Source organism: Halichoerus grypus, chromosome 14 (genome assembly GCF_964656455.1).
Source record: "Halichoerus grypus chromosome 14, mHalGry1.hap1.1, whole genome shotgun sequence".
Classification (NCBI taxonomy): Eukaryota; Metazoa; Chordata; class Mammalia; order Carnivora; family Phocidae; genus Halichoerus; species Halichoerus grypus.
Window position 1 is genome coordinate 76,934,012 of NC_135725.1, and position 8,860 is coordinate 76,942,871.

Sequence of the window (8,860 nt, forward strand, 5' to 3'; positions counted from 1 at the left end):
GAGTTAATCAAGCTTTTATCCTATGACTTGGATTTCAGGGTAACTACCTTTTTCTTTAGGGCAATACTGCAGGCAGAAAGAATGACAGAATTAGGAAACTGCCATTTTGCAAGCTCTAATCAAACTAGAGATCTAGACAGCATCATCAATGAATCCTAAAGCCATTAGGAGAAAGGCTGATGGGAAAATGTCTAATCAGTGGATCAGACTTATACCACCCGACCTACTGATCAATCCTAATATCACTGAAAGTAGTAAACCAGACAATTAAGTACCTTTGATATGATGCCAGAGGAAGCACACAGCATGGGCTGTATGCTGATGTTCATTGGGTCCATGGATAAAATTCAAGGGTCTGTGAACTTGTATAGGGAAAAAAAATATATCTTTATTTTAAGTATCCTGTAAATGCAATTTAGCGTTTCCTTAAATTATGAAGGCAGGCAGCAAACTATAGTACCGTACCACTTCCTATGACTTTGACACAATCAAATTCACATATATTTCTATCCCATTACATTTGCTATAAATATTTCTAAATACTTACATTCAATACTACTTAGCAATTATAAGTTATTAGATTCTCCACTAGATCTTGTCATTAATAAAGAACCACACATATTACACTACAGATATTTTTTGAAATATTTTGATAACTATATCTTTTTTTTTAAGATTTTATTTATTTATTTGAGAGAGAGAATGAGATAGAGAGAGCATGAGAGGGGGGAGGGTCAGAGGGAGAAGCAGACTCCCCGCTGAGCAGGGAGCCTGATGTGGGACTCGATCCCAGGATTCTGGGATCATGACCTGAGCCGAAGGCAGTCGCTTAATTAACTGAGCCACCCAGGCACCCTTGATAACTGTATCTTGATATACTTTCTTTCTTCTGTAGTCTCCATGAATTTAATTTTATGAATTTAAAAACATTATTCTGATATGAGTGGGTCTATAATCGTCATCATTCTACAAAACAGGTCCATGGGACAAAAAAAAAAGTGATTAATGCCTAGGAGAAAAGAATAAATTAACACAAAGAGGGAGCCATTAGCTAAATCTGCAAAGGTAGACAATTGTAAAGAATAAATGAGTCAATGTCTTCAACAAATAATGGCATGGGCAAAATTTTAGGTGTGACTATTACAGACTAAAGGAGACCTAGTACAACATGTAGACATTTTGATCCTTATTTAAAGACAACTACTAAATATATATATATATATACATATATATATATTTATATATCTCTCTATATATCTCTCTCTCTATATATATATTTATATATCTCTCTCTCTATATATATATAGAGAGAGAGAGGAGCAATTAAGGACATTTGAGTATGAATTGCTAGATGTGATAATGAAGCTGAGAGATTATGTTAAAAAATAAGTGTCTGTTAGAGATACATACTGAGGTATTTAAAGGAGGAATGATAGGATATCTGGGATTTATTTTAAAAGATTTCAGCAACAAAAAACAAATTGGGAGGGAGGGATAGCTGAAGCAAAATCAGCAAACTATTGACAACAATTATTGCAGGGTGATGGGCACACAGGGAACCACTATAGCATTTTCTCTCCTTGACTGTGTACTTTTCTCAATAAAACACAGAGAAGACAGGGCTGCCAGGGGATTACACAAAATCAGTAAAGACGATTATTGCTGGGGAGTAGAATGAGAAGGAATTTTTCATTCACATCTACAGTATGGACTGCTTTGATGCTTTCTTCTAAATGCATTTTCACTTGTATTATGTTTAAATTTTTTTAAATAACAATCAAATGTTCCTACTTTTGTTAAAATAAATTAGAATGATGGTTAGCAGTGACATGAGAAGACTATATAAGGTAGAGACGGGGGAGGGGTTTGGGGAAAGGAGACTGTCTCTTTGTGTACTACCACCCACTCTTACAGATACCGATTGATGAAGTGGGCAATGGTACCCACCGTAAAGAGAAAGGTGAATGAAATCCTTGAGCTGAGATAACAGGAAATCTGGAATGGGGTTGAGATGTGGGACTTAGCAGAAATAAGGCCCATGGGAGATTTTCCAGCAACCCTCACTTAGCATTGTGTTGAGTTGAGGTTGATGACACTACACAGGGAATGTTCTTCAAATGCTACTAACATTTATCAAGCACCTACTCAGTCAGTGTTCGATTACTGCCGACCTCTGACTTTATGCACTAGTTCAAACTATTAGAAAGTGGGTCTGGCCAATACACAGAAATGTGTATGATATTAAAATAAAGTTTCAAAATTCTGAACTGTTTCCATATCAGTTCAAGGAAAGTAAAAAAAAAAAAAAAGAAAAAAATCCTCCCTGCACAAGAACTTTATGCAGCCTTATTTGTGATGGTTAAATGTTCAATAATGGCTTGTCAACTTGACAAAGTCTTATGTAGCCAGTTTGACAACTATGAAGACCAGAAGAAAAGTGATTTCAAACATTTTCTTATATTAAGTAAATACCAAAACTGATATTTATTAGAAAAACATTTGGGGGCACCTGGGTGGCTCAGTCGGTTAAGCATCTGCCTTCAGCTCAGGTCATGATCCCAGCATCCCAGGATAAAGCCCTGAGTCCTGCTCCCTACTCAGTGGGGGTCCTGCTTCTCTCTCTCCCTCTGTCTGCCACTCCCCCTGCTTGTGCTCTCTCTCTCTCTGTGTCAAATAAGTAAATAAAATCTTTCAGAAAAAAAAAAGAAAAGAAAAACATTTTTTGGATACCCAACTCATGTTTGTAAGTGCATGAACAGATTAAAGGAGAACCATGGAAATGTTTATATTTATATGAATATAACCAATATAATGGTTATATTAAGGTGATGCATAAAGTTGACTCTATATGCTCTTTTATGCTGTAAATTTAAACTGAATTCAAACATCTATTGAACACTTACCATGTACTGGGTGAAAGCCAGATTGAGAAATGCACAGGTATTGAGTATGGCATATGTAGATCAGAATCAGAGTTTCAGCAGAAAGTAGACTAATGACTGACAGACAGACAGACAGACAGACAGATGGTAGATAGATACATAAATAAGAGATTGAAGGAGAGAGGAAAGGGAAGGATGGAAGATGGAAGGCAGGTAAGAGGGATGGAGCTTCTAAAATGGCCTGGAGTGATTTCATCTCCTGATATGCATGGCCTATTATAATCTCTTCCACTTGAGTAACTTGCTTTTAACCAACAGAGTATGGCAATAAGGGATGTCACTTCTCTGATTAGGTTTCAAAAGACTGACTTCTGTTTTCCTCAGACTCTTTCTTGCTTTGATGAAACAGGCTCTCATGGAGTGGTTCATGTGTCAAGGAACTATTGAAAGTTCTCCAGCCAAAAGGAAGCAAGAAAGTGAGGCTGTCAGTCCAACCACCCTTGAAGAACTGAATCCTGCCATCAACTACATAAATGATCTTGGAAATGGATCCTTTCCCCGTCAAACCTTCAGATGGGACCCCAGCCCTGGCTGATAACCTGACTGCAGTCTTATGAGAGACCCTGAAGTAGAGGATCTAGCTAAGCTGTGTCAGATTCCTGACTCACATAGGCTGTGAAATAAGAAATGTGTGTTGTTTTGTTTCATGAACATGGAGGAAGGGAAGGAAGAATAAAATAAGATGAAAACAGAGAGTCAGGCAAACCATAAGAGACTCTTAACTACAGGAAACAAACTGAGCATTGCTGGAGGGGAGGTGGGTTGGGAAGATGGTGTAATTGGGTGATGGACATTAAGGAGGGCAACTGAAGTAATGAGCACTGGGTGTTATATGTAACTGATGAATCACTAAATTCTACCCCTGAAACTAATAATACAGTATATGTTAACTAAATTGAGTTTAAATTAAAAAAATAAAAAGAAATGTGTGTTGTTTTAAACCACAACACTTTGGGATAATTTATTATTCAGTTTAGACATAAGTAATAGCGATAGACAGAAACAATTTTATTATATTGTTTCATGGAAATTTTAACAATTTTAAACCTCTAGACTCAAACAAACTTGGTTAGGAAGTATTAGTTTTAATTCCTTCCATTTTTTCCCTTAGACTCTATAAGCACAAATTCCTCTTCCTCCTCAGAATTGTTTGCTAATAAGAGAAGAGGGCGAAAATATTTTTTCAAGAATCGTACAAATCACAACAATCAACAAAACAAGGAGGCAACCCACAGAATGGGAGAAGATATTTGCAAATGACACTACAGATAAAGGGCTGGTATCCAAGATCTATAAAGAACTTCTCAAACTCAACACCCAAAAAACAAATAATCAAGTCAAAAAATGGGCAGAAGACATGAACAGACACTTCTCTGAAGAAGACATACAAATGGCTAACAGACACATGAAAAAATGTTCATCATCATTAGCCATCAGGGAAATTCAAATTAAAACCACATTGAGATACCACCTTACACCAGTTAGAATGGCAAAAATTGACAAGGCAAGAAACAATAAATGTTGGAGAGGTTGTGGAGAAAGGGGAACCCTCTTACACTGTTGGTGGGAATGCAAGTTGGTACAGCCACTTTGGAAAACAGTGTGGAGAGTCCTCAAAAAATTAAAAATAGAGCTACCCTATGACCCAGCAATTGCACTCCTGGGTATTTACCCCAAAGACACAGATGTAGTGAAAAGAAGGGCCGTATGCACCCCAATGTTCATAGCAGCAATGTCTGCAATAGCCAAACTGTGGAAAGAGCCGAGATGCCCTTCAACAGACAATGGATAAAGAAGATGTGGTCCATATATACAATGGAGTATTACTCAGCCATCAGAAAGGATGAATACCCAACTTTTACATCAACATGGATGGGACTGGAGGAGATTATGCTAAGTGAAATAAGTCAAGCAGAGAAAGTCCATTATCATATGGTTTCACTTATTTGTGGAACATAAGGAATAGCATGGAGGACATTGGGAGAAGGAACGGAAAAATGAAGGGGGGGGAATCGGAGGGGGAGATGAAACATGAGAGACTATGGACTCTGAGAAACAAACTGAGGGTTCTAGAGGGGAGGGGGAGAGGGGTGGGTTAGCCTGGTGATGGGTATTAAGGAGGGCACGTACAGCATGGAGCACTGGGTGTTATATGAAAAAAATAAATCGTGGATCACTACATCAAAAACTAATGATGTATTGTATGGTGACTAACATAACATAATAAAATAAAATTAAAAAAAAAAAGAATCGTACAAATCACAGTAATGATAATAATGACAACAGTAGCTACCATTCCTAGAACGTTCACTCTCTACCTCAGGCAGTGCTCTAAAAACTTGAGCTCTATCAAGTCATCCAACATTCCCAACATTCTTGTTACTCCTATTTTGCAGAGTAACAGAAAGTAAAGTACAGCAAGGCTAAGTAAATTCTGCAAGGTTCTACAGCTTGTCAGTTGCAACAAGTTACCACACTTTACTTCAAATCATCTTTTTTATCTTTTCCTCAAAATAACTGTCCAGGTAAGGGGGGTTGGGGTTGGGAATAATTATTATTATTATATAATTATTATTATTGTAAGTGCACTAAAATGAACATTACAACACGTCAGGCAACATCCTAAAATGTAAATTCTTAACATCCAATATCTCTCATTTTGCCACACCTCCCCCCTGAAATCCCGTGAGTTAGTTATTGTTATTCTCATCTTTAAGAAAATAAAAGAGAGAGGGGGCGCCTGGGTGGCTCAGTCGTTAAGCGTCTGCCTTCGGCTCAGGTCATGATCCCAGGGTCCTGGGATCGAGTCCCACATCGGGCTCCCTGCTCGGCAGGAAGCCTGCTTCTCCCTCTCCCATTCCCCCTGCTTGTGTTCCTGCTCTCACTGTGTCTCTCTCTGTCAAATAAATAAGTAAAATCTTAAAAAAAAAAAAAAAAAAAAGAAAAGAAAAGAGAGGTTAAACTAGAAATTTTGGCAAATGGAGAAAGTAGTGCTTATCTCATAGGGTGATGCTATCGGTTGAACTGTGTCCCCCAAAGAGATAAGCTGACATCCCATACGTCAGAATGTGACTTTATTTGGAAATAGGGTCATTGTAGATGTAGTTAGTTAAGATGAGGTCACACTGAAGTTTTATTTAGCTAAGATGGTGGTCACACTTAATGTAATATAACTGTTGCCCTTACAAGAAGACACAGACACATTCATTGAGGAGAATGGCATGTGATGATGAAGACACAAAGAGGGAAACTGACCACAAGAAGATGGGGGCAGAGATACTGGAGTTATGCTACCACAAGCCAAGGGATGCCTGTGGCCACCAGAAGCTGGAAGAGAAAAGGAAGGATCCTCCTTTAGAGACTTCAGAGAAAGCCTGGTCCCACTGACACCTGGACCTCAGATTTCTAGCCTCCAGAACTGTGAAAGAATAAATTTCTCCTGTTTTAAGCCACCCAGTTTCTGATACTTTGTTATGACAGCCCTAGGAAACTGATACAGGTAGTTTGAAAGTTAAATGAAAAAAAAGGTTATGTTAAAATGCTGAATAAAGAGTATTTATAAAGTATTCCACAAAGAGTATTTTAAAAAAGTCCCTGTGTATGAGGAATGCTAGTATTGTGCCAGAGTATGCAAAGCCATGGAATTAAAATGAGTGCCTTTTCCCAGGGTATTTATTTTACTCCGAGATTTTTGTGGGAAGTGTGGTAATTAATTTAACTGGTAAGTAATTTAAACATTAAAAAAAAAAAGGACAGTCAAACAAACAGATTTTTTTAAAGAAGAGAAAAAGGGTTTTTCATCGTCATTATTGTTCTTTAAATCTTTTTTCTTTTTAGATTTTTTTTTTAAATTTATTTATTTGACAGAGAGAGAGAAAGATAGCGAGAGCAGCAACACAAGCAGGGGGAGTGGGAGAGGGAGAAGCAGGCTCCCCGCCGAGCAGGGAGCCCAATGCGGGACTCAATCCCAGGACCCCGGGATCACAACCCGAGCCGAAGGCAGACGCCCAACTACTGAGCCACCCAGGCGCCCCGTCATTATTGTTCTTTAAAGGCATGCTTGTTCGATATCCCCAGACTGTCAGAGAAGTACCACTAGGATGCTCTCTGAGCGGGAAAACAGGGGTATAAAAATATGATGAGTCCTGAATTGAGACTTTGGGGGCCAGGATCTGTGATTTTCAGCAAACAGAGTGGTAACTCCCCATCTGGTCTGAGAAGAGGGTAGAGGTAAGGTCTTAAGTGTGGGAAGAAACTATTTGACAGCAACTCTCCCATATCGCCAGGCTGCAAGACAGGCACTGGTAGAAGTACCCCAAGGCCCTTTCCAGAAAGGTTTCTTGCCATTGCGGTGAAACAGGCCACTCTGACTCGCCAACATGGCAGAAACTCAGGGCAAAAGGCAGTTCCTGCTGTTCCCTGGCAAGGCTGCTCAGAAGAGCTCTTTTGAGTGTCTTTGCCTTGACAGGATCACACTCTGTGGTCATAATGACAGCCAGGATTTGCTCCATATTCCTTGACTTCCTAAGCATTGTCATCTCCCCTTCTCTTTTTATCCTTATAAACAAACCTTACTCAATAAAATAGAAAGATAGGTGTTGTCATAAAATGTGAGTAGTCTTTGGATGGTGGTTCAGAGCATGTCCAGGGGTCTAACTGGCCTAGGTACCTCAGCTCTACCACTTCCTAGGAGGCTAACTAAGGTAGGCAAGCTATTTAATCTTGCTGAGTCTCAGATGCCTCTTTGTAAGGGGATGCTACTGAAATCTACTTGAATCATTGCTGAGGGGACTGTGATATGTGACACTATCTATGAAGTGCCCGGTATATTGCTGGTGTTTAAAAAAAGGTACCCTCTTACCCAACTGACCTCTCTGAGTCATCTTGCAGCTAGAATAAGCCTAAGTTAGACAGGAAATGCAATCTGCCTAAAGTCACATTTCTGAGTCTGACTCACTTACTCAGCAACTCTTCTGTGCTGGGCACTGTGCTAACAGATGCAAACATTCCTCCTTCCTTGGCCCTAAAGGGTTCTGTTTACACCCACTGGCTGGCTGCCAGTTTTGAGCAAAATCTGCCCCAGGGCCCTTCAGTCCTCAGCTGGGCTCCCTCTCCAGCCCACTCCTGACTCAACTTATTCCTGGTCAAACTAGTCAAACCCTGGCTGGCCATGGGCTGCAAATGTACCCTTGAGGTCTAAATAGCCCCAGACCTCTATCAGGCATCCAGAGCCCCCAGGCCTGTTCAAAGTATGCCATAAGTATACCGACCCCACCTCCCATGGACCTCAATATCTGAAATGCTGGGCGCTGGGGCTTCTGGAATCCACAATCTAAAGAGTGTTAAGAGCTAATTACAATTTTTTTTTTAAATTACCGTTAATTAAGTGCAAACCACTATGTACTCATAATCTTAATCATCATAGCAAACCTTATCTCTGTTTAGAAATGAAGAAATGGGCCGCCGAGAGTTTACACAAGATAATCAGGGTGGATTCTCATCTAATCTTGGGTCCCAGGCTGGGCTTTATGCCCCGGAACACGTGGCCTTGCTCTTGAAGCCCCTGAGTGTCAGTTGCTTATCTAAATAGGGTGGTTATGAGAATTAAGCGGTAATGCATGGGACGTGCTTATCCCCAGCCAGACAGTAAGTGATCACAGAGGGTAGTTTTGTTCTTGTTTCTGTTTGCTGTGTTCTCATCGTGCAGGGTCACAAACCCAAGTGGGATTTCCCGTTCAGGCCCATGCGACCTCACCCCCGCCCTGCTCCTACGCTCCACCACGTGGTCACCTGAAGGCGCGGGTACTTGGCCTGGCCTGGAACTACGTAAGGGGCCACAGGCGCTCAGCAGCCACAGGCCTGACCGCCGACCACCTGGTAGCACTGTGGGCGCCCCCGAGGGCTGCCCTGGGTTTGGG

General features: G+C 40.3%; 1 protein-coding gene across 4 annotated transcripts in view; it reads right to left on the minus strand.

Annotated features, from left to right (window-relative positions):
• Positions 1-8,860, minus strand: part of ASTN2 (astrotactin 2) — an 865,335-nt gene that overhangs the window by 201,070 nt on the left and 655,405 nt on the right. The window lies entirely within an intron of this gene.